At 38.9% G+C, this 27,758-nt stretch overlaps 1 pseudogene; it reads right to left on the minus strand.

Annotated features, from left to right (window-relative positions):
• The window catches only part of LOC124090431 (regulator of microtubule dynamics protein 1-like), a 114,519-nt pseudogene that overhangs the window by 30,655 nt on the left and 56,106 nt on the right, over positions 1–27,758 (minus strand).

A 27,758-nucleotide genomic window follows, 5' to 3' on the forward strand; every position in this document is an offset into this window, starting at 1 on the left:
GCATGTGTGCATGTGTGTGTGTGTGTGTGTGTGTGTGTGTTTAGAGCTGGTTAGGATGGGTTAGTTCTGAGAAATTTGGCAATTTGGGCAATTTTCAGGACCTCTTTGTTGCCTGGTGTAAAGTTAGTGCTTAGGTAACACATCCATTGGGCTACAGGCACCTGGGCCTGCACCCTTTGAACAGGGAAATAAATAAGATAAGGCAGTTTTCAGACAATGGCTGGCTCATGGTGATTTGCACATGTGTAGACTGAGCAGCAGCTGAGCAAAATCCTCACATCAGGATTGGTTTGGGAAGGCATTTCTGCACTCATGTGTGAATACCAGGGAGTCTGACATTTGGGAATGCACTTCAAAGCACACTCCAGAGGGGCAGACGTGTCTCTGGAATGGCTAGAGGCTGCACCGTTACCCAGATGGCTCCTTCTTCAACGGTTGTCTGCTTTTGGGGTCCTACTGGGAATAAAGCAGTTAAGACTGACCCATGGCTCATCCCCTCTTGGACTTTAGCAGAAAGGGGTCTGGGCAGTCATTCCAGAGGCTCATCTGTACCAGAGGTCGCTGGAGCAGTGTTAGAAACCGCAACCCATGCAAGTGAGTGGAATAATGCAGAAGACTGTGGTCGATCAGGATGAGTGCAATTCTATGTGTTTTTGTTGTTCTCTATGCATTGTTTTCGTCAGCTTTTGCATCACTGTGACCAAGAGACCTAACAAGAACAACATAGGGGAGGAAAAGTTTGTTTTGGCTCATGGTTTCAGAGATCTTAGTCCACAGACTGCTGACTCCATTGTTCTGGGCCCAAGGTGAGGCAGAATGTCATGGGGAAAGGGCAAGGAGGAGGAGAGCAGCTCAGGGCATGGCAATAGGAAGCAGAGAGAGCTGGACTCACCAGGGACAACATATAAAGCCCAAAGGCACACCCCAGAGACCTGTCTCCTATGGCCACACCCTATTTGCCTACAGTTACCACCAGTTAATTTATCTGCATGTATTAACCCGCTGATTAAGTCACAGTTTCAGATAGGTCACAAGTCTCATATCATTATTCACTTCTGATGGTTCTGACCATCCATATCTCCCAGTTCTTTTTTTAATGGCTTTTAACTCCTGTCTTTATATCTCTTTAATTATATTTAAAAATATTTGTTTGTTTTCTCTCTCCAATTGCTCTGCTTTCTCAAGTATTTTAAAACCCATTTTCTTTTCTCTTATATCTGGGGACTGTCCTATGTAGTGGACCATTTCCTTGATCTCTCCTGGATACTCTCCTATACGCCTCTCTCCTTTGCTGACTTTAATCTGCATCCTTCCATGGTAATATACCTCAACAGCCAGGAAAACAGCTTTTCTGAGTTCTGAGAGTCTTCCTACCTAACCACTACCCCTGAGGGGATCTTGAGGACCCTGATGCAGGAGGGGACACAGTTCCAGCTCTGCCCTGTGCACAGGTCTCCCTGTGGGTATCACCACCTCAGCATTTAAGCCAAAAGTCCAATTTTCTCTAGCCACTTTGTTAACCACCTTCCTCATTGACCTCTGCTGCTGTTTTTCAGTTCTTATATGTGCAGTTATTTGCCACAGAACACCTTTTCAAAGATGGATCACACATGTGACCGTGGTCCTATAGGATTTTAATGGATCTGAAAATTCTTATCACACAGTATGACAGCAGCCACTGTAACGTATCCCAGTGTTTGTGGTGATGCTGGTATACACAAACCTACTGTGCTGCTGCCAATTGTGTAAAAGTAGAGCACGTACAATTGCGAACAGTACACAATCCTTGATAATGATGATACATGACTACATTACTGGTATATGCATTTACTATATTATACTTTTTTTAGCATTATTTTAGAGTGTACTCCTTTGACTTATATAAAAACAGAATTTACCGCAATACAATACAGCATTCTGGTTGCACATCTCCTGTTTACTGTGTTTATTTGTAGTATAAATTTCTCTTGTGCTTTATTTAATATTGCATTTTGTTCATCATGGCCTAAGGAACAATAGGCTAATATAGATGGGTTTTTATACATAAATAGGCCACAAGGTCTAGGTGTGTGGTGAGCTCTATCATCTAGGTGGGTGTAAGTGCCCTCCCTGTTTGAACAGTGACAGAACTGCCTGAAGACGTAGTTCTCAGAATGTATCCCTGCCATTAAGTAATGTGTGACTGTACTGTGATCTGTTTGGGGGACATGTTTCTTCTCCAGGACATTTACAGTGTCATGCTCAGGGCTGGTTTGGAAGAAACAAGCATGAGACCCAGGAGTTATCTGGCTTACGTTCCCATCTTATTTTTCTGAGGCAGGAACACTTCATTGCCAGATGCCTGTACACCTCTCCTGGTGTGTAAGCAGCCCCTCTGACTTCTTGCTTTGCAGCTCCTGTGTCTACTGCAGATTAATCTCAGTTTCTAAGGCATGACCATTTTTGATCAATGCCTGCGTTTTTGTCTGACCACTCTGAGCTTGGTATATAGTAGGCTTCCAGAAGATACTTGTTCATTTTTTTTTTTAATGTGAAAGCTCTTCTTTCATCCTATCTTTCAAATTATCTTTCTTGTCTTTCTTCCTTGTGGAAAGGATTTTCTGATTTAATTTTGTGGTCAGAGACTTTGAAGCGACAATGGGAAGCAACAATGTCTCTGTCTCTGCACAGGAAGAACAGTTAGTCACTGACTTTAGGTGACCATTGAACTGATCTAAAACATGCTTTAAGCAGGTGCAGAGGCATGTGCCTAACATCCCAGCAACTAGGGAGGCCAAAGCAGGAGGATCACAAGTTGGAGGCCAGCCTGGACAGTTCAGTAAGACCCTGTCTCAAAATAAATAAATAAATAAATAAATAAATAAATAAATAAATAAGGATGGAGAAGTAGTTGAATGGTAAAACACCCCTGGGTTCAATCCCCAGTACCAAAACAATTCTAAAAGGCACACTTTAGATCACCCTATCATAAATGTGTGTAAATAGACCTCTGTATCCATTAATTAAACATTCATAATGAAGAAAGTGGTATTTCAGCATCTTCCAGGACACATGAAAATAACCCTCAGTTTCTCTTTTACAAATTAAAGAATGTCACTCTTGTAGCCTATTGTCCACCCATGTAATCCCATTCACCGTTCCTTCCTGAGCCCTCGCTGTGGTTCTCTACAGCATGAGAAGCATTGACATTCACACACTGCATGTGAAGCACTAGAGTAGAAAGAGTCCTAAGCATCTCTCTTGGAAGCATGTGATGGAAACCAACAAATTAGGCTCTTAGACAACATAGATAATTGGAAGATTTATTGCAAGGACATTACAGAAACTTATAGAATCAAAGGTTAGATTTCTTTTAGGTAATTTGCATAAAGAACTCGGATTGGCTGAGCTAGAGTCATGTGCCCACATTTGACCCAATCATTTCAACTAAGAATATAGCGGGGTTGGATCACATGCTCCTCCTTTTGGACTTCGCCTGTTACCAGAAGAGGGACGGGGCTATCATGGTGGCCGGGAGGGCTGGTTATTGCACTTTTGACATGATAGTGGACTCTAAACTCCTGATTATTTAGAGAAAGGTTAGAGTGGGTGTTTTTCTTCTTAGTGCTGTGTTGCTGACTTAGAGATCCGTGTTACACAATAAATCTCATCTTCAAAGGTATAATTTGCTCTTGCCAGTTATTCTATATGTTATATTGGCCAGGCTTGCTTTGAGTCCCTATTGAATTGCATCCTATTTTGTTAAATGAGTTTCTTTTAGCCCGTCAAATACTCTTCTAAAGAACTGAAAACATAAATCCCCTAAAATTCCTCCAGAATGAGAATTTGATGGTCATTTAGTTTTTCCAAAAGTCCATGTTTCATGCTAAATCCATTCTTACTGCTGTCACCTGATTGTCTAAATTGGAGAAACCTGCCTGCCATTTTTCACAAGGACATTTGTGGGTGGGGGACTCAGTTAACACTCTGCTTGCTTATCACATCACTTGATTTATCTGGGGTAAAGGAGTGAGGTAGGAGTTTTGACAGGCAGTGATATCTCAGGCAGTGAGGCTCAAATACCTCTGCACGAGGATAAAACTGTTAGCCAAACAGACCTTCTAAATACCACCCAAAAGCAGGAATAAACCATGCAGACAGGAATAAGGCTCCCTTCCAAGCATTACAGAAGCTGTCACACTCCAGCAAACTCAAAACACATACGCGAATATGTATATATCCTTTACCGTTATTAATGGTAACCAGAGAGCTAATGGTGTAAGTTTAGCATCACACAAACTCAGCTGCTGACAACTTATTTTTATAGGGCAGCCTTGAGAAATCTAACAGAGGTAAACCAAGGCGGGGGGGGACAAATCATAAAGGAGGTGAGGGCACATAATTTAATCCTTGCTATTGGTACTCACTGGCTTCTAGAACTCACTTTTTTTTTTTTTCAAGTATAAATTTTTCTGATAAAATGAGAAGTCTAAACAGGGTTGGATAGGAGGACTAAAAAGAATACTGAAGTTTATGTGTGTGTTTTGGAGGTTGGGGGTGTGGGAAGAATGCCGATTAAAGTGTATGGTGATGATCTCCCGGAGGAGTGGGAGGTTCCCTCTTTCTGATCTGGTCACCTCTGTCCCATGAGGAAAGCAATCAAGCTGTGTTGCCAGAGTCCTAAAACTTGACCTTCCAGGTTTTCTGTCAAGACCACATAAGTGCCCTGATATAGGGTTTTCCTTGCCTGCTACAAAAATTACAACCCAAGTTGTGCTCACATTGCAGCTCAGCCGTGTGGAAAGAACACTGAACTTGGTGTCAAAGATCTGGATCAAGTGCTTGCAGTGTTCTTATCGGGCATGTGATTTAAAATCTGGCTCTGTCCCTCCTTCTGCTGTGAAATAGGACCAGAATAACCTCTTTCATAAAATTACCAAGAGAACTTGACACAGCAATGTTCAGGAAGCCACTTGTTAAGATGTCTAATGCTTTATAAACACTGGTGGTATCATTATTTGTGGTCTTCTGTTATCTCATGGTTCAGTCTCTGATAAGGACACACTATTGGCAAGAACTCCATTGGAACTCTGCCTGGCCATTTACCTGTTCTTTTTCTTACTTAGTTTTATATCTTAGCTCTAAAGTGTTCCACAGGCCTATGGGAGAGTATTCTAGAATGTGAGAATTTACAAATCCTTTAGACCAAGTGAGGTGGGGAGACTGTAACTTCCCACCCCTTGGAAAAACATTGTTGATTTATTCCAGGGTTTCTTAACCAAGGATGATCTAATTCCTACTCCTACCCAGGGCACAATTAACAATGCTAATTGTAGTCATGCTAATCATACATATTTATAATCATCACAACTGTAACTGGCATCTACAAAAGCCAGGGGTGCTGCTAGTCATTCTACAGCACATAGGACAGGCCCCAATAATAAAGAAAGATTCAGTCCGAAATGTCAGTAATGGTGAGTAACTGCACCTTGTGTGGAGGAGAAAGCTTCCTTCCTGGGTTTCCAGATGGGTTTTGCCACTGTGAGCTTCCGGAAGGGAAGGGCGGCCACCATGCCCCTACCGCATTTCCTCATTTTCTCATCATCTCTGTTATAAAATCCTTAGCATTTTTGAATGCTATCCTAGATCAGGTGATATAATTTACATGTATTTCCTCTAGATTATAATGTTTAAAAATGCTATGGTTAGCTGGAAATGACTACTTCAATACTTTTCCATCTCTTGATCGTCTTTTTTAGAAATGTTTTATATCTCATATCTTTAAATAAGACCTTGCATACAAATATACTCTCTGCCTTTCTTTTTATTTTTTTGCTGTTTTAGACATGTATTTGCTTGAGATATTCTAAATCTTTTATATACTTCAAATGCAAATGTGATGCCTAGAGGAAAAAATCATGAAACCGTTATAGAGTAGCCTAGTCTCAGAAAGTATGCCACCAACAGTACCTTCCGATTTTTAAAAATTTTATTTTATTTATTTATTTATTTTTTAAAAATATTTATTCTTAAGTTTTAGGTGAACACAATATTTGTATTTTACATTTATGTGGTGCTGAGGATTGAACCCAGTACCTCGTGCATGCTAGGCAAGCACTCTACCACTGAGCCACAATCCCAGGCCCACGATTTTTAAAAATTTTAAATAATTGAAACTTTATAAAATATTTGCAAGATTACTGTTTCATACCCCATATTCAGATTTCCCAATTATTACTAACATTTTATAACATTTGCTTTATCAATATCTCTCATTTCCTCTAAGCACATAAATGCACATTTTTTTTCTGAACCACCAGAGAATAAGTTACATAAATGATTCCCAGTAACCCTATATACTTCCAAGAATATTACCTAAAAATAAATCTGGCTTCTGTATCCCTTTGACATCATTTTTTTTTTAAATACCAGAGATTGAACCCAGGGGCCCTTACTCACTGAGCCATATTCTGAGTTACTTTTGTTTTTATTTTGAGACAGGACCTCAGTAGTTTACTTACAGTATTGCTGAGTGCTGAGGCTGGCTTTGAACCTGTGATCCTCCTCCCTCAGCCTCCCAAGCTGCTGGGATTACAGGCATGCATAAATGTGCCCTGTGACATCATTTATTTTTAGCCCTTCTTTACTTTCTGTTCCAGACTCATCTATTGCTTTCCATGCCCACCCTTGGTTTCAGATATTTCTCCAGAAAGTTCTGGTTTCTTTCAGTGGAGAATTGAATTTAGAAACTACAGTCTCAGATCATGGTGTGCTCATTGCCAGTGGGCTGACTTTGTTTAGGTTCTAAAGACATACTTATATCCATATTCTGATTGAATATCAATCAATCAATCATCTTACCATGAGTAGCTTACATGAACACTTTCAGTTTGACTCTAATCTCAAAGATCCCAAGGAATTTATTCTATTTTTTTTCCTTTTCATATTTGTACTCCTTTCTGACAGTGAACACCTATGGTTCTCAATGTATTTATTTGTTTTCTCACCCCCAACCCCCTTCTGTACCCAGGCTCCCAACTATCCTGGCCACCCCTTAGTAGTTCTCTGGGCCACTTTGTCACTTGGCCACTTCATCACTTCTTGGCAGAGACATTTAAGAAACAATTCTCTGCTTTTAAGGGAGATTATAGATTTTCTTTCACTTTGGAAAAGGAAGATTAAGACCATGCTGAGAGGGTAGGAACTGTGGACTCAGCCAAGGCATAGGAGACTTGATGTTCATTAGCCACATTAAATATATTAAAATATTCTCTTTACAAAAGAGACATGAGAGGGCATGAGAATTAAAAATAATATTTGATCTTACATTAGGTTCTGGATAAAAAATTATATAAAAGATATATTAGTATAATTGGAGAAATTTAAATATGAATTATATTAGTAGAATTATAATTAAGTCATATATACTTTATCATATTGTAGTTGTATGAGAGGATGTACCTTTTCTTGAGAAATGCACAGTGAGGTATTTAGGAATAAATGGAGATGATATGCACATCTTTTTCTGAAAGGGCTCAATAGTAGTGATATCTACATAAAAATGTGACTTTGAATCCTCTTGGCAGTGGATGAAATTAAGGAAATTAATCAACTTTCCATTCTCAATTTCCTCAATTTAAAAAGGGGATGTTAATCATTACTGATTCTTGTGGTTATCTTAGAAATCAGTAAGAATGTGTATACAGTACATAACTTGGTGCCAGACACCAAGTTGGGACTGAGTGAGACTTTGGCAAGTGAGTAAATATATGAATGCTAGAGACTTGTGTTCCATGAGTAATTGTAACAACAACAACAACAACAGTAGCAACAACAATAACAAAAATGCCTGTTTTTGAGAACTTGTTCTGTGTTGGGTCACATCTTTACAGCAGCCACGTGCGTGCTTTCACTGTTGGTTAATTAGGTTATGTTCTCACACCTAGACCAAAGATAAAGGTCAGTGAGGCTGGTGAAGAGTCATAGAAAAAAGCTTTTGTTTGCACATGGAGGAGGGAAGATTCATTCTCCAAAGGAGCGAGGAAGTCAGCATACAAAATAAGGAACAGCCATCACAGTTCTCAAAACAATCTTTAGGAAAATTTGGAAGATATAGTTACTTCTATTGACATGCAAGGAAAAAACATCTTAGAACAGATAACTTGTCCAAGGTCAGCCACATGTTTCCAAAGCAACAGAGCAAGGTTCAAATCTTGCTTGAAGATTTGATTGACACATACCATGCCACCAATGGCTCTGCTATTCTTGGATGGATTAATGTCATTAATAGTCTTAGCCTTTCTACCTGTTTTGTCAGTTTGCTAAACTCAGTGCCTCTTTTGTGCTTAGAGAGGCACAGAATCCCTTAGAGTCCTGTGGTTTTCATGTATCCGTTTTTTCCCACTTCTACAACATTGTATTGATTATCTTCTATATGCTGATTTAAACATAACTGAATATTACATCGTTAGGAAGACATAGTGTATCTATTTTTAATGATATCCAATGGCTTTGTGACTTTGTAGACTGAAATGATGTCTGGGCTACAGACAGCATGGGTCTGTGCAGGCAAAGTGAAGTACGCGTGTTCCCTTCCCCCCACACCTTCCTGAAACTTATTTTCTGCTTCTTGTGCCTGGAAAAGCCTTTTGGACCCCACCCACTTCTCTACCATTCAGATGCACCTCTTGGACAGCTTCCTTCATGTTTCTTTATCAGAATAAGATACTTATCAGGTGTCAGTTGGTATTGAAGTGACAGAGATAAATGCTATCTAGTGTCTACTTTGATGAGAACATAATCTAATTAATTCCCCCCCCCCCCCATCATCACAGTTACATTTGACTTCTGGTTGTCTGGATATGTCTGTCTCTCCCTCTGCATTTTACTTCTTTCTTTGAAGAGAGGGACAATTTTAGATTTTCATATCATCTAGCATGGAGTGTCAGACAATGTCCTAACTTCACTTTCACTTGGTTTACATAGGAAAGTCTCTCAGTCTTCCAATTATTTATGCATTTATTCATTTATTCTGTTGCACATTTAGCTTCTATTTATTGAGACTTTACAAAATGCCCTGTGTTACCGTTCGCATTGAAAGCTAGCTGGAAGGACTGGGTAACACTTGTCACCCCATAATAATTTAGATTAGTGGTTCTTACCTAGGGACAATATTGCTCCCCTTCTCCAGGGGACATCGGGAAATGTCTGGAGATATTTGATGATCGAGACTGAGGAGTGGTTCCTAGCATTTAGTGGTTAGAGGCCACAAATGCCACTTTAAAAGATCCTATAATGCACAGAATCTCTCCCCTGACCCTCCACCCACTACAAGAATTACCTAGCCTAAAATGTCACTTGAGCTGAGGACAAGAAGCCTGATATGGATTCTTATAACTCATAAAATTGGACATGGTCCCCCATTTTAATCTCAAGGATCACCTAAATCTCTCTAGAAACTGATAACATAGAACAGAAGTTTTTTCCACCTGGAAGCTGTGAAGCTTTGATGATTTCAGTTTCTCCCCACAACACCCCTGGGAGACAGAGGACATTCCTGTTTTACTGATGAGGCAACTCCGGCTTGAAGAGGTTAAGCAACTCTCAGAAAAAAGTGTTCACTTTTCCTCCTTCATGAAGTATAGCAAGGAAGTTATTGAGTTTTCACTGAAAGGCTTGGTCTGGGCAGCTGGGTGTCAGCACTAGCATTTCTGGAAGAAATTCAAGTCCTCCCCGTATAGAGCTGTCAAGTCATGACTCGTCCTTAAAGGTGGGCCAAAAGTCCCCCTATAGTTTTTCAATTATGTGAGAACAACAGTTAAGGAGTTATCGATCTCCAGGGTGCACACTGGCACAAGGATGTAAGCATTAGCCAAGAAACAAGACAACTGTGGTCACTGGTGATTTTTCCTATTTCCATGAGGCCTTATGCAATTCTGGCTGCTTTTGAATCTCTCCTCCATGTCACTGTGTCCTTATCGGAATCCAAACTCTCCTCCCCTCCTCGTCTCCTGGGCACATAGATAACTCTTTTGCCCTTTGCAATCTCCACACATTTCTATATTGCTTTGTAAGGTATTTTGCAGTTTCGTTTATGCTTAGTTTGTATTTATACACTGATTGTAAGCATCTTTGTGAGCCGATAATAAATGCTACCAAACAGCAGATATGCTCTCACAAAGAGGATCTCCCTCCATTCACTGCATTCTTTCACTTACTCTATTTCAAAATAATTTATGAAGTGTCTGGTATATAATAGGTATCATGCAAAGGGAATATATCCACAAAGCTATTTCATTGCACTGGAAAACAAAAGATACAGAACCATGTGCAGATTCCATGAAATAAAGCAAGGAAATCATGTGACCCAGTACTTGCCACTCAGATAAATACTAGAGATCATTATTAGTATTCTTCCCAACACAGAGAAGGTTGCTATGAAAATAGTAGATGTTTTGTACAAGTTTGTTGTGCGATTGAAGGAGTCTATGCTGAGACCCCAAAATAAGTGTCAAGATGCTGACAGATGTATTTGTCATCCTTAGTGAAGAGTTTGGGTGAGCAGACATGTTTACAGATGCATCATCTATCAGCTGAGTTAGTACCGGGACTATTGGACAAGCAAATACATGTTTACAAGTGAAGTAAACTACTGGGTCTGCATGATGAGATGGAGTCAGATTCCAGTGTCCTCAGCTCTCAGTGTAAGAGGCATTTGATTTAGTTGGAATCTGTCTGCCGCTTTATACCAGACTCAGATTCCATGGTAGGATTCTGGAGAGTGAGATTTCCGGTATATCTTATGAGAGAGCGCCCTTGTGATAATAATAGCTCTAGTTACACATAGGGGAGCCAGGGAAGCTCAGTAAACAAGTCTGAAATGTCAAAACCCATAGTAGAAGCAATAAATTATTAAATTAGGAAGAAAAAACGGTTTTACACGTACTTCCATTTGAGATGTGTTTATTCAGGGCTTATCACAAATGCAGAGGGTTGAAGGAGGACAAAACATGAGAGTCTACCTCTCCCTGACAGAAGAATCCCTGTAGCTTCATTCCATGCTGAACAACGTGGGTCTTGCCTTTGCAAGAAGGATGTGGATTGCCAAGATGGCTCATTGCCACCAAAGGCCTGCATGTCCTGCAAAATGGAGATAACAGGTCCTGGCATAATCCAAATTACTGAATGGATGTTCTAGTCAAATGATACACTCTTCATGAAATCCTATGGCTCCTGAATCTATGTTATTGGATTTGAGTTATTCCTCTAGGTTACTTCTCAGACTTCCATTTCCGGTCTTAGCTGAAACTGTCATGCCAAAAATGCCCCCAAACAAGGTCTTCCTTTCTATATTTTGTTTTTCTTCAGTTTTAACCTTTTCTATTAAGGGTTTTTGCCCAGTGTTCTTTGAGAGAAGGCTGGATTCTTTTCTCTGTCCCTAGCACATTGATCATTGGTTCCTATACTGTTCTGTGGTCCATGTATATAGTACCTGACACTTAAAAGTTCTAATCTACCAATCACTAAGTAAATAAAAGAATGCATCGAATTTATTACTACTTCCTTTTCCACCTTAAAATTCAACCTGACTCATGTATCTTTTGCATTTCCCCTATGGCTTTATTGAAGACATCATCACACCCAACCTTGATTATTGCGATGATCTCCTATCTGGGTTTCCCCTTCCTGATGGTCTTCCTCCCTATTATTATTTAATCACCTAAAATGAAGTCATGTCTCTGCTTTATTCAAAGACTCCATTAGTCACAGTTGCCTACAGAAGGATGCTAGGACTGTCACTGTGCATATGAGATCCAGGCTGTGTATGCAAAACATGACTGACTTAGGTTCAAATCCTTTTTCTCTTATTCTTCCTTCCTACCCCCCAAATTCCCATAACTCAGCTCTTGCTCCCCACCTGCAACTCTATTTCAGCTTATATCATATCTCCCAACTTCTGTAAATACTCCTCTTGATTTAAAAACTTTGTTCTCTGTATCCTCTATTAATTTATTTACATAAATAGAGAATAATTTCTCATTCTTCTGGTTGTACATCATGTAGAATCTCATTGGTGGTATAATCATATTTGAACATAGGGTTACAATGTCAGATTCATTCTACTACCCTTCTTACCCCCTTACCCATACCCTCCCTTCAGTCCCTGCTACCTAATCCAAAGTAACTCTATTTTCCCCTAGCCCTAGCTCCTTATTGTGAATTAGCATCTGCATATCAGAGAATACATTTGGACTTTGGTTCTTTGGGATTGGCTTATTTTGCTCTGCATGATATTCTCCAGCTCCATCCATTTTCTCACAAATGCCATAATTTCATCTTATTTAAGGCTGAGTATATTTTATTATTTATATACTCTACATTTTCTTTATCCATTCATCAGTTGAAGGACACCTAGATGGGTTCCATAGTTTAGCTATGTGAATTGAGCTTCTCTAAACATTAATGTGGTTGGGTCACTGTAGTAGGTTGATTTTAAGTCCTTTGGGTATAAACTAAGGAGTGGAATAGCTGGGTCAAATGGTGGTTCCATTCCAAGGACTTTCCGTACCACTTTCCATAATGGTTGTACCAATTTGCAGTCCCAACAGCAATGTATGAGTGAGTGTACCTTTCCCCCCACATCCTTACCAACATTTATTGTTGGTTTTATTCTTGATGATTGCCATTCTGACTAGAGTGAGATTGAAATCTTAGAGTAGTTTTGATTTGCATTTCTCTAATTGCTAGATATTGAACATTTTTTTCATATATTTGTTGATTGATTGTATTTCTTCTTCTGTGAAGTGTCTGTTCAATTCCTTAGCTCATTTATAGATGGGGGAAGGGTTTTTTTTTTGTTTGTGTGTGTGTGTATGTGTGTGCATGTGTGTTAAGATTTTTTAAGTTCTTTATATATCCTGGAGATTAGTGCTCTGAGATGCATGTGGTAAAGATTTTCTCCCATTCTTTAGATTCTTTCTTCACGTTATTGATTGTTTTCTTTGCAAGAAGAAGCTTTTTAGTTTGAATCCATTCCATTTATTGATTCTTGATATTACTTCTTGCACTTTAGGGGTCTTGTTAAGGAAGTCAGATCCTAGGCCAACATGGTGAAGGTTTGGGCCTACTTTTTCTTCTATTAGGAGCTGGGTCTCTGATCTAGTGCCTAAGTCTTTTATCCATTTTGTACAAGATGAGAGATAGAGCTTTAATTTCATTTTGTTACACATGGATTTCCAATTTTTCCCAGCACTATTTGTTGAAGAGGCTATTTTTTTTCTCCAGTGAATGTATTTTAGTGCCTTTGTCTAGTATGAGATAACTGTATTTTTGTGGGTTTGTCTCTGTGTCTTCTATTCTATACCACTGGTCTATGTTTCTGTTTTGGTGCCAATGCCATGCTGCTTTTGTTACTATGGCTTTGTAGTATAGTTTAAGGTCTGGTATTGTGATGCTTACAGCTTCACTCTTCTTGCTAAGAATTGCTTTGCCTATTTTGGGCCTCCTATTTTTCCAAATGAATTTCATGGTTGCTTTTCTAGTTCTCTGAAGAATGTCATTGGGATTTTTTAAAAATATTTATTTTTGAGTGATAGTTGGACACAACACCTTTATTTTATTTATTTATTTGTATATGGTGCTGAGGATTGAACCCAGGACCTCACATGTGCAAGGCCAGCGCTCTACCGCTGAGCCACAACCCCAGCCCCTGTCATTGGGATTTTAATAGGAATTGCATTAAATCTGTATAGCACTTTTGGTAGTGTGACCATTTTGACAATGTTAATTCTGCCTATCCAAAAGCATGGGAGTCTTTCCATCTTCTAAGGTCTTCTTCAATTTCTTTCTTTAATAATCTGTAGCTTTCATTATAGAAATTGTCTACCTCTTTTGTTAGATCGATTCTCAAGTATTTTATTTTATTTTATTGAGGCCATTGTGAATGGGATAATTTTCCTAATTTCTCTTTTCGTGGATTCATCACTGATGGTATAGGAATGTGTTTGATTTATGGGTATTGATATTATATCCTGTTACTTTGCTGAGTTCGTTTATTAATTCTAGAACATTTCTGGTGGAATGTTTTAGATCTTCTAAATATAGAATCAAGTCAGTGGAAAAGAGTGATAGTCTGAGTTCTTCTTTTCCTATTCATATCCCTTAGTGAACTTCTGTTCACCATTCAAGACCCAGCTGGATTATTATGTCTGCCCTCTGCCCTGAAGCTGCTAGTTAATCTGTCACCCTACTTTGATTTATTGCAAAAATTATTAAAACTTTCCATGAAAGGACTTACTGTTCATTCCATTGTTTTTTTTTTTTCCATGTTACATGAAGTTTTTACTTGGTTCTATTATCAACCAAATTGATTTTGGATGAAATAGCTAACAACCTCTTTGTGGCTCAGTTTCCTCATCTGTGAAGTAAAAGTAATGGTAGTAAATTATTTTAGAGTATTGTGAGGTTTAAATGCATGAATCATGGTTAGAATAGTGCCTAAAACACACCCAACAATAGCTACTTCTGTTGTATCAGTTCTCCAACAACTAAATAAGGCAAGTATTATTAACTTTATTTTTACGAATACAGATGCTGAGGTTAAGCAAGATTAAAGAACTTGACCAAAGATGTGTAATTAGTAAATGGGAGAGCAAAGGTTTGACCCTGTAATCCTGAGATCCCACATATATAGTTCTTTTCTTCATAGTTAGCAATATAGGGTTGCAGTAGAGGTATGTGTTTCACTATCTGGTTTCTTTATTGGAATTGTCTTTTAAGGAACACTTGCTTCTGGAACATTAGTATCTGGCACAGTAGTCAGCACATAGAAAACCCATAATGAATACATGTGTGAATAAACATGATCAGTATGCCATTTAGCATTAGGATTGGCCATCAGAATTTTCCAGCAAAGTACAGTTGAAATTTTTTGGCTTTACCATGCACATCTGTATTATATTTTCCATTGCTATAAAAAATACCTAGGCTGGGTTCTTTATATAGAAAAAAGGCTCTGGCAGTTCCAGAGCATGGTGAAGACTTGGGGTAGGTTCTGGTGGAAACACAGCAGATGTCATCATGTTGTGGGAGTACATCGAAGAGGGGGTGATCACATGGCAAGACAGGAAGTCAGAGCTTGCCTGGTGTTTCACGAGAACTATGTTAGTCCCTTCTGAAGTTTGCCCCCAAGGACCTAACAACCTCCCACTAAAATCCACTTTGTAAAAGTCCCACCACCACTTACCATCACCACATGGAATGCCAAGCTTCCAATTCTCGAACTCTTTACCCTCAACCTATATCAACCATAACAAGATCCTAAGATGTGGACCACCTTTGCAAGTAGGTGGAGCTATAAATTAGTCTGAAGTCCCTATTCCCTTCCCTGGTGGCTGCTTCTAGCATGAGCCATGAGGCATTGTATGTGTCATTTGTATAATTTTTAGTCCATAACTCTAGAGGGCAAGAAATGTCACATTCTTTTATTATTTCCCTAAATTCATTTTATTCTGCTCTTGGCCTCTTATCACCTGGCTGGTGATAAATTCAATTTCAGTCATTATTGGGGTTCTCTTTGTTTCTCTGTGGAGTCTAAAGTAATCTCAGGTTTATAAGGTGTTAAAACCAAGGAGAAGCCCAGATCCCCTTGTCTGGGTTGTTGTTGTTCACCTTTGCTATTGCTCCTTATATTTGTGGCTATCAGGATTTCTACTCAGAGATACTCTGCTTAGAGGCCAGCTCTGGTCTGCACAGTTGCATGAGGGGATGGCTGCTTTCCTTCTTCTGGGCCACCCTGTGCAACCATTCTATGGCTGTGAAATGTCATGGAAATCCTCTTCCCATCCCTCTGTCAGATGCTCCAATCCTCCTTCTGGTCTGAAAGCTCCTTTCTTTAACCTTCTTTCTCCATTGCATTCAACTGATCCAAAATCACTCAGCACGATCTCCCTCTGATGGGTTTTAGAAACCCACTACGGGACTCTATATTTTTCTGAAATGTTGTAGCAGAAAGAGATGCCAATACTAGTTATTATTTCACATTGTAACAGGCTTATTTATACAGGTGCTTGCGTTGCTGTGGGCAGAGCAGGTAGCAGTCAGTAGCAAAGGGGTGGAAAAAGGGAAGGAACCGATCCAGGGGAGTTGCCCCTGTATCTTCCTGTCTCTCCCAGATTTCACCACCTTCTCCCTTTGTCATTCTCACATGATTCTCCTCCTCATTTTGCAGAAAGGAAGTGTGAGTTTTCTTAGACTTTTGTGACAAACCAGGCCTGAATTCTATTTCCTCTTCTCCAAAGGGCTTATTGAAAAGAATAAATCATTTTTGGTCTGCATGTTACCTTTGAGTTTTCTTTTGAAATCCCACGTGTAATTTTGCAGGCTCCAGAGCCTCTGGCATTTCTTATTTGGCAGCCTTCTTGCAGTTACTTCGGTATTGGAATACAGCAAATAATTTAATTTTATCTCTTTCCGTACATTGCTTTTAAGTTTTTTTGCCCAAGGTGCATGTTGCTTTAGGTGAGTTTTGTAGGGCTTAGCAGACAGTTCGTTTTTCTTTTTATTGACCTCAGACACAAGGTGGAATAAACACACTTGTTAATATTTGGAACTTAAACAATGAGGCCATGGCTGTGTCTGCTAGGCCTCCCTCTTCTGATTTTATTCCTTATAAAGATGATGGATGTTATTAATGAGGGGCTTTGCTGTAAATCAGTGGAAACACCTTCACTGTTCAACAAAGTTTTCATATTGGGAAGATTTCTGTTTTATAGTATTTCTGCCTGATAGGCATCTATTATAAAAAGTTCCCTTAGGAAAAGCCTCAAAGAAAAATCTCCTTTAAAATAAAAATCTTGGACAAGGTAGAGGAAGCCGTGTGGCTCAGGGTAGCCTCCTTCTCAGACATTCAGTTCCAGTTCCAAATGCTTGTGGACTCCAGGCTGGGCTTGCAGTCAAACATAAAATCCTTATTAAGGACCAGGGCCTCAAGGTTGCCAAGGTTAGTTGCTTTGGTGCTTGGAGGATGCTGACTACACCAATAATGACATCTCACCTAATGAAACTGTCAATGAGAAGGCAGAACCCCTGAGTATAGGCTGCATAATCAGAAAGAGTATGGGACATGGACTCCTGATTTCTCTGTGTCATTTACAGTTTTCCACCTGGTATGAGCTGCCAGTGGGCATCTATGTACATACTAGGTCAGAAACTACCTAGTTATAATTCTGGGCCATCCCTGATAGAAAATCACAAACGCCTAACTTGTGTGTAGTGCCAGACACATTATAGACACTGATTTTTGTAACTGAGTTAATATTGGTAAGTGCTTAGGATTCTGCCTGCCCTGTCATGAGCACTTGGAGAGCAGATTTATGATTGCTTTTGATTTTCATGATCATATTTTAAAAATCAGATCTACCATCACTCTTCTGCCAATAAGAAACCTCATATCTGTTGGGGTTCAAATCTGGCTACAGTCAAAACAAGGTGATAACATGTCACAAACCCATGAGCCAATCTGAAACAATTCCCAGTTACCAATTCTTTTATAGTTAATGTATTATTTTTTAAGTCAATAAAAATGCAATGGTTTTGTGTGTAATTTCTTTTTTGAAAAGGCCTATGTTCTTGTCACACACCTGAAAGCAACTGAGCAGCTTCTGTCTGCCTCTCCTTTGTGTGTGCTGGGAAGGCCTTAGCTTTCATCAGACAGAAAGCAGCAAGTTTTTATTGTTTAACTTCATGTATGTCTTTCCTGAAAGAAGCCAAGTTTCTGCTCTGGAAGATTGGATCCATTTGTTTTTCTCCATGAAAGTTGGTCAAGTCCTCCTTTTAGATGGAGTTTGAAGGAGTTTCAAACAGCATTTTAGTAATTATTTTTTGGTACCAAGGTATTTGAACAAATGTGTAGCACCCTGTACTCTTAAGGCAAATGGAGGTAGAATCTTTAGGGTTCAGTTTAATTTGTTTCTCAACATGCTCCTAGTTAGTGTAGGCATTTGCAAATTTTAATATTGATGGCTTCATAATCAGCAACATTATGCAGCTAAATCTTTCTAATGCAGATTGCAGCAAAACTTGACTCGCTTTTGTTTTCTGTGCTCCAGTTGCCTGCTCTAAGTCTTCATATACACAAAGCTTTTTTTTTTTCTTTTTTTAACTCTTGTTGAGTTATATCACTGTGATGCCCAAACCAAATGCCACAGGCACACCACACCTTCACTTTTCTTGTATGAGGTTGGAAACTGACGTTTTCCTCTTTCTTCTCTTTTGTACAGGTAGTCAACTTGTTCAAGGATTTCTTCAACTTTGGCTGTGGCATGAACCACGGCAGCCTGAGAAATGATAAGTTTCAAAACCCAAATAAGACAAGGCTGGGAATCAAAGGTCTCATTGGAAAGTTTCTGGATTTCCTTTCAACTTAGAGCTGTAGAATCACTGGGGCTGTTGCCCACAGCTGCCCCAAAACCTTCCTCGGGAACTGAGGTCCTGGGGTAGCCGCAAAGGGAGAATGCACCATAGTGTGAAGGCCAGCATCATGATCTGTGCACAACTTCTCATCCTGACTCCACACACCATGTGACTGCTAGGTAGCAGGGTGAGGAGAAAGGCCTCCCAGTCTTTCCTGAGAGAGGTGCCTCCTCCCACTTCCTGGCCAGCACCTCTCCCCAAAGCTGGACAATGTGAACAACAAAATTGGTAATATTGTATTGAATTTAACCCAAAGTGTAAAATAAATACCCATGAGTCAGTATTCATATAAATAAATGATTGAACAAGTAAATATATGGGAGAGAAGAGACAAATCTGTACAGAAGAATTCCAAATAATTTATGAGATGCTCTTCCCCATAGGAGTGCAGCTAAATCTTTCTGTATTAGCCAGCTTTGTGTTACTATGAGGAAATGCCCACGGCAGCTAACTTCATACAAAGAAGTGGTTTATTCAGCTCTTGGAGAGGGGGCAGAGAGAGAAGAGGGGAGGGGAGGGGAGGGGAGGGGGGATAGTAGAGGATAGGAAAGGCAGCAGAACACAACAGACACGAGTATGGCAATATGTAAATCAATGGATGTGTAACTGATGTGATTCTGCAATCTGTATATGGGGTAAAAATGGGAGCTCATAATCCACTTGAATCAAAGTGTGAAATATGATATATCAAGAACTATGTAATGTTTTGAACAGCCAACAATAAAAAATTAAAAAAAATATTCAAGGAGCAGAGAGAGATCCAGGTATTTAAAGGCTCTGAAGTTTATTCTGCTTGGGGTCCCACTTGAAGAAGGAAAACTGTTATAAGCATGGTCTAATCACATATTTATTAAAGGGATATTTAAAGCACCTTAATGTCCTTCACATGTTAGTTTCTGGTGATACAGTGATGAATAAAAAAGAAAGTGGATGTTTCTTACAGTCTTGGTCAGGGAGGGCAAGAAACACATTCATTAAATAGTCAAATGGCTGCTTCACTAGAGGAAATAAGATGCAATATTATGAAGGATGATATATCTGAAAAATTCAGGAAATACACAAAGGCATTATGAAAAAGCAAACCTTACAATCTCACCACACAGTAATAAACTATGACAATAACTTTGAAAAAAAAAAAGATTTGGGCGGCCCTATTGGTTTGGACCTTTGTGGGGAGGATGCTGGATCATGATGACAGTAGTGCATGCTAGAATGAGTGATCACATCTCCAGCCAAGGAGAAGAAGAAGGAGAAAAGAAAGAAATAGAGAGAGAGGATGGGTGGAGTCCGTCTTTGGAGTACACTCTCCCAACATAGCTCTCCTACAAGGCTCTACCTCCTGAAAGTCCACAGCACCTCCCAATGGCACCACCATGGGGACCAAGTTTTTATATAGGGACGTTTAGGGGACACTACCTATTTCAAACCTTAAGACTTTCTTTTCCTCCACCATGTGATGTGGACTGTGTTTAATGACTAGTTTCCAAAATAGAATATGGAAAATGAGGAAAGGGAATTTTCCATATTCTGTTTTGGCAAACACATTATTTTGGCCAGGTGGTGATCACAATTTTAAAACCATCACTGAAAAGTCACCTCTAAGGTATACACCATTGGGATGGGAATGATGTGATGTGATGAGAATGATACTTTTGCAGTTTTCTGCCTCAAAACCCGTAATTCACCATGATCTGTGCACAATGTAATTCTAGTAGAACCTTAAGAAAAACATCACAGAAGCTTAAATTAAGAGGTAGTCAGCAAAATACCTGAGCAGTACTGTTAAAAACTAACGTAAGGGAGAGGTTGATAGGTGGAGCACTGGAGATGGTTAGAGGGGTGAAGCTATGTGAACCATATTATGATAGGTTACACCTGTCATTATAGAAGGTATAATGAAGCGAAGCCTAATGTAAATTGGGGGGTTTGGGTGATAATGCTGGATCAATGTAGGTTCATGAGCTGTAACAAATGAGCCCTCTGGTGAGAGATGATGAGAATATCATCAGGTTATGTATGTGGTGGGCCAAGGAGTAGACAGGTAATCTCTATACCTTCCTCTCAATTTACTGTGAACCTAAACTATTCTAAGAAAATAAAGTCTAAAACAAAAGAAAAAAGAAAAAAAAAGAAAAAAAATGCCCCCCCACCAAAAAAAAAATCAAGGAAAGTCTGAGAAAGTTTCACAGACCAGTGAAACCTAAGGAGATATGAGCACTTAATGTAATATGGTATCCTAAATGAAAGCCTATAACAGAGAAAGACCATCAGGAAAAAAAAAATTAACAGATGAATGAAGTGTGGAATTTAGTGAATGGTAATGAGCCAGTGTTGAATTCCTGGTGATAACAAATGTCCCTTAGTGATACAAGGGACTAACTACTGGTGGAAATTGTGTGTAGAATATATGAGAACTCTGGATTATCGTGCTAACTTTCTTTTAAGGTCTCCTAAATTTTCCAAGATTCCTGGTTTGCATGGAATGACTTTCCTCACCACCTCTGAGACTGGACCCTCTGAGTAGGTTCTGAGACAGTTTTCTTAGGAGAACTGTCAGGCGCTGGCTCCATGTGAAACCCTTCTAAAAAAAAAAAAAAAGATTAAAATAAGACATTTTACAGATTACCAGAATTCATGTCTCAGTCTTTGTATATATAGCCTAGGTTCTTTCTATTATTTATAGACCTATGTTTATTGAAATTCAGTTTTTAAAATATATTTAGTTATTAAGACAAATTTTTCAGAAAGACAAAAGCGTGGTTCTTAGATAAACATAAATTAAACATATGTCAAAGATTTTATTTGATTCATTTAATTAAGGAAGGAACCAAAGAATATTTGTGAATCTAGGAATACATAAGCATCTTAAAAGAAAGCTCGAATAAGATTGTTGGGTTAGAGACAACACTAATTAATATCTCTCACAGGGTGATAAACAGAGCCATTGGGGTTTTCTGTTTAACTGGCCAGAAATTGTTTGCATCTCTAGTTGTATAAATCTATAAATTAATCTCTGTTCCTACAGAGGTGTAAAATAGAAAGTCAAGCTCAGGAGTACATAGAACAAAGCCCAATAATCTCTTTTGTTTATTTTAAAGCTTTCGGTATTTTGGTTATAAGTCTTTCTCTCAACCTTGGTGAGTAAATAATCTTCAACAATTATTCTCAGTTGTATGAAGAAGCTGATCTCCTTCTGTTTGGCCTAATTACTTACAAAGGTACAGCAAGAGTGTTAATTAACCATGTAGACCTCCTTGAGTTGTTTTTGAAAATCCAGAGGTATATAAAGCATTGGGATTTACTAATACTTAAATATTAGCTCAGACTGGAAATTTTCATAATGAATCTTACATTGAAATTTTAAAGGCTCAGACTATTGGATCTTGTATCTAATGGCTAGTAAATCAAGGTAAGATATGTCATCATATTTAATCTGCAATTTAAAAAATCTGAATCACTTCTTTTGAGGTGTCCTAAATTTTCCAAGGTTCCCGGTTTGCATAGAATGACCTTCGTCACCACCTCTGAGACTGGGCCCTCTGAGCAGGTTCTGAGACAGTTTTCTTGGGAGGACTGTCAGGCGCTGGCTCCATGTTGAAAGCTGCTCCTTATTCCTTAGTAAGGACTGGTGATAACTGATTCAAATAGTATCAGCCTCAAATATGCCACTCTAGGTAACTCCTGGCTACATAATGTATTTGTCCAATATTATCCTGGTGAAAAAAAGAAGATGGATTTATATTGAACTTATTCAAATAATTTTATTGCCATGAAAAGCAAAGGAAAAATAGTGAAAGTCTTGGTTTCTGAATTTTGAGAAGTAAGTAAGAAACAGTTATCATTTTATAACGTTTCATTGTAGTTTACAAAAGTAGAGTCCATTAAATCGAAGGTCAGTGGGGGGTGAATAATATTGCAATATGTTATTTCTATGTATGAATGTGCTGTATTATTAAAATGTACTAATGAAAATTGAAGTTCAGAGACAGTTTAAGGGAAAAAAAGGGCTTCCTTATATATCCATAAAATTGAAAGCTGCACAGAATTAGTCTGACTGCCACTGTTACTATTATATTGTCATTTGGGTTTTCTGAAAGCCAATGGTAGGTTCCTGTTTCACAGCTCCAGAGGTACAACTCGTAGAGATGCTACCTGGGTCTATGTCCTGTGGAACTTGCTGCTAATCACTCTCAGAGCTTAAGGGGAGTGCTTTGGCTCCTTCAGGGAAAAGTCAGGAGGGAGATGGGAGGGAGAGAGAGAGAGAGACAAAGAAAATTTCTCAAAACTCTAATAAGTGCATTAACAGCATGTAGGGTGTGATGCATAATTATTTCATGTTCTGCATGTGTGATAAAGAGACAGACAACATAAAGTGTTTATTTTTCTTTAATGCCTTTCTGTTCTGTTGCTGATAAGGATGCCGAAGAATCTGATGGAAAATGAGCTCTAAAAAATCTCCTCGGCTCCCCTTCGTTAATTCAGTGTCAGAGTTGAATTCTTGTAAATCTGAGGTATATGCGCTTGTTGGAGATCATGATCATGTTTTCATATTTTCTTACATTTAAAGCATTTCTCCTTCCCTGGTGCATGGGAAGGCAGTGAGGCTGGATGGAAGGCTGGGAGCTAGAGAAAAGCATCGAAGAGCTAAGAGGTCACTGTTGCCTGCTGTGACAATGAGCAATAAAATTGCACAAAATAATGTCACTAATAATACAGAATACTGAGCCAGACAAATGATCACGTACCTAATGGAAGAAGGATATTTGTATCTGTTCACTTTATTTCCACTACATTTCCAGGAATCAAAACTCATCCCAGATTTATTTCCTAAATAATTGGATTACTGGCCTTACTCTAAAACACATTTAAATATTATCGAAATTTAAAACTGCACATGTTGGAAAGAAATCAGGACATGTTAATGGAAAATCAATTGACCAGTAGGACTTACTGGAGTGGAAGTGTGTGGCCACCTCAGTGGTACATCTAGCATTTTGGAAGTATTTTGCATATGCAGGATTCACTCAAATTTACTAGATTTTGCTATTTTCTTTGCATTTTTTTTTTCTGATCTATTTACTTTATCTGCATTTACTATCTGGGAATTAGTTCAACCTACTTTAAGACAGAGGCTGATGTTTAGTTCCCTGTATTCTTTGAAATACAAGGCTGCCACTGGTTTTTACAGAACTGTTGTGTGTAGTTTCTGGGGCTTCATTTATTAATACATTTGTTGCTTTTGTGGCCTGATCCGTATCAGTGTTCACAAATATCAGCATCTTTCTTTTTAGCTATGTGATTTTAAGATAGATAAGAAATCTTTCTGGATTCTAATACAGGATATTCTCTATTTAAATAAACAATACTCCATCTGCACATAGAAAATCACATTACCATCACTTTCAATGAAACTACAATGAAAAGCACATTACTTCTTTTTTGTTTTTTCCCCCAATTTCCTTATGAGATTGGAATACATCTTATTCGCACCTGTGTCCTATACAATGTTGCTACATAAAATAGTTAAAGATTGAATTTCTTGTTTGTTTGCCACTACCAAAGAAACCCAAAAATACTTGATAACCCTTGAACCTGTCTTTTCCCAGATGTCTTTGGAATGATGAATTAGAACACCCTTCTCTGAAGCTTACTATACTCCTGGGAAACAAATGTTTCTTCCCCAAAAGAGAGCCACACAATGGCTTCCCCTTGGATACCTCTTTGCATGTGGTTTTTACCTCTTGCATATGAGAAGGACATATGATAAACTTACCACTCCATTGCCAAGCCAGGGAGGCACTCAATCTCACTTCTGGCCCCACTCTAAGTAAATGTAGATTTCATGGAAACCACAACCCAGACTTTTTATGAATTCAGAATATGCTGGCTTCATTATTCTTGTCAGGAGGCAAAACTAGACCATGACAGATGAGTTTCTGAGCATTTGCTGATCATTCATCTACAAAACATAATAGTTTGATTCTTTCACTTAGGGCTATTTACAGAAACAGAAGTTGATTAATTGAAGCTCTGGCACTGGGTAAATTCTCATTCTCTCTCTTTCTCCTGAATCCACTCTCAATGTATCTCAAGGAAATCATCATTAATAATACATTACCTAAGGAGGAACACTGTGACTCATTCCCTCTAGAGAAATTGTATAATTTCATGAGCCTCAAATAAGCGTGTAACTATTTCTTTAACTCAATTTTATCTTTGTTAAACATATATTTGCATATTGTTAGAGACTGTACAGAGTTTCAGATAGATAGATGTGTCCATACTTAAAAGTCCCATGAAACATGGGGTCAATAATAATAATGATAATAATAATAATAATAATGCCCAACATTTATTTAATACTGAATATGGTATTAGTGTTAAATCATTTTCCCACTTTAAAGAAGAGGAATTGACAGACAGGGAAATTAAGTAATTTATCCATAGTCAAAGCACTAGTAAGAGTCAGAATTTAGGACTAAGCATAATCAGCTTTGAAGCTTGTGCTCTTAATCACTGTGCTATATCATACTGTAGGCGAATAAAATTGGACCACAAACAGAGGATCCAAAGAGTAGATGGATGGTTAATGTTATAATTAATATAATTATTAAAGATATTTAGATTCCTCACTATTTTCAAAGGTGTCTTCTGAAATAACTTTTTACTACCATGTTTATGGGGAATAAGAAATAGCTGCATCACTGAACTGCTTCGGCTCACCTCAATGAGCTGCTACTTCCAGAAAGTCACATAAGTGTCAACTTGGAAGTAATCGTGGAGGTTTAGCTACAGTGCCCAATTCTTGCTGTGAGAAATGGGAGCGGGGAATTTACTCCTTTTTGGTTATTTTTCTATCTGTGATCATTGGCTCTTAGCAGGGAATCTAAACTTCTAACTCAAAGTTTCTTTGGCAAGGACTGAGTCCCCCCGCATGGCCCACAAAGCATCCCATGTGCCTAGACCTGGGCCTACAGTAAAATCCTCTGAAGAACTTTACTTGTGACAAGGCAATCCTTTGGGCTTTTACAATGATACTCAGAGGACCAGGGACCCTCAAAGGAGGGCTGTAGATCTTTCTTTTCTTCCTTGATCCATTAAAACCAACATGGCCAGGGTAGTAGCCCTGCAGAGCCCAGTGACAGGAAAGCAGGAAAAAGAGTTCTTTAGGAATATGTTGCTCGAGCATTCAGTGTGTCTCTTTATGGGGCCGTTAGTGTACTGCAGGCCTGGTCCTGACATCTCTTCCTGAACGATGACAGTGATGGGGACAAAAAACTTGCCCAAATGAGTCAGGAAATTAGACTTTGCCTCTCGCTTGCCTTGTGACCTTGGGTTTCTCACTTGACCTTCTGGGCACAGTTTCCTTATCTTCCAGGTGAGGGTCATGTGAAATATGAGGTCCTCTGTGTGGTAATGGTGGCATTTGGCTATAGGCCAGCCTCCAGGGCAAGAGGTTTAGGAAACTCTAAGTTTACTTGGTCTACTTCTCAGCAATTTTAACATTTCAGACTCAACTTTTTCATCCTTATGTCTAAGTTCTGTAAAATCTACATCATCACATGGGTCTGTGCTGCCTATCTTCTGGATAAGAGATGGGACCAAACTGTTATCCTCTGTAGCTCACTGGTATATTTAGCAATGAAATAAATGTGACTTTATCAAGCTTCTGAGAACAAAGCGATGCCACCGTTTAATTTAGCATTTAATTACAATATCCTGCTTCACTGACAAGTTGCTGGGCTCTGACTGAGGAAACAGTGGAAAATGTATGTGACAGGTATGCCTTGAGTTTCAAAGTTTATTTTCCTCTGAGTTGTTCCCTTTAGCTTCAATCCTGCCACCTGGCTCCAAGACGGATGTGGTATGAAAAATAGCAGGAAGGTATGAGAATACAGGTCTTGATAATCACAAAAGTCAGTTCCTTGGCCTTCTGCTTTCCTGGCTTAGGTCTATGCGGTTGATGCCTGCTGAGCAAACCCCTGGGTTCTCTGCTGTATGTGTTTCCTCTTGCTGCTATAACAAATTATTACAAACTTTGAGGCTCAAAATATCACAAATGAATTCTCTTACCTAATTAGAATTCTAAAAATAAATTTTATGAAGTTAAAATCAAGGCGTTCACAGGACTTTTTTCCTTCTGGAGACTTCAGGGGAGACTATTTCTTTGCCCTTCTCAGCTCTTAGAGGCTGCCTGTTTTACTTGTAGACTTTTGGGAGTTGGGAAGGGGTGTCTACCACACCACCTTCCTGAGGCACTGGATGCACTTAAAACTCACTGCTGTGTCTAATTTCCAACTCTCATCTGGGGTTGCCTGACATCTGGCCTCCTGCAGACCCTTATCTCTCTGTAATTTTGACCTGTATATTTTATTCTTTGACTAGCTTATCATGGACATGCAGTCCATCTTGTCAGAGGAAAAAGTAGTTGTCTATGAGTTGTCAGGACAACCCAAGGAGGGAGGTACTTCCTTTCTCCACAGTTTGTGTACCTTGAAAGTCACACACAAAGGCATTCACGCAGGACCTCACAAATAGTGGCAAAATTGGGATTTAAAGCCAAAGGCTTTTCTCACTCTGGACATATTGCCTCTCCATCAAGCGGAATTCTCTCTGTCTCAAGAAAGGTCTTCCCTTTGTCCAGGAGTAAGCGATACCCCAACTGTTCTGGTTATCAACCCCGATCTCAGGATTTCTTCCCTTTCTCTATTCTCTGGGACCTTAGATCATCACTTTTTTCTTATGTCTTGTTGATTTCTTTATCACCTTTAGCTCATCCTCTTCAATTTATAATGGGCTCACCCCAAAAATATCTTCTCCAAAATTGCCTGTACATTCCCATGGTTTTACCAAATACATGTGATTTACTATATATATCTTTAAAGAATAGTTTACAACCAAAATTTCTCTGTTTTGTTCCTGTTTTCCTATCATTTGAGTTATGTAAAAAAAAATCCCTCTTATCCAACCTGTCTGCAAAATGTTGCCGTGTTGGTCACACATTGCATCTTGGAAACATTTTTTTTCTTTCTGCAACACTGTAGTTTAAATTCTTTCCCTATTTAGTTGTCAATTTTGTAGTTGATTTCTGCTTGGGTTTGAATGTCCTGTCCAAAACTCATGCTGAAATTTAATTACAATTTTAACAGTGTTGAGAGGCAGGATTTACAAGAGGTGATTAGATTACGAGGACACCATCCTTATAAGTGGATGAAAACCATGATTGCGGGAGTGAGTTAGTTGTCTTAGGAGTAGGTTAGTTTATAAAGAGGGAAGTTTGGTCTCCTTTTCCACTCTCTGTCTCATGT

Source organism: Marmota monax, unplaced genomic scaffold, assembly GCF_021218885.2.
Source record: "Marmota monax isolate L192 unplaced genomic scaffold, Marmota_monax_Labrador192_F-V1.1 WCK01_AAM20220418_F8-fsc00017, whole genome shotgun sequence".
In the NCBI taxonomy this organism is placed as follows: Eukaryota; Metazoa; Chordata; class Mammalia; order Rodentia; family Sciuridae; genus Marmota; species Marmota monax.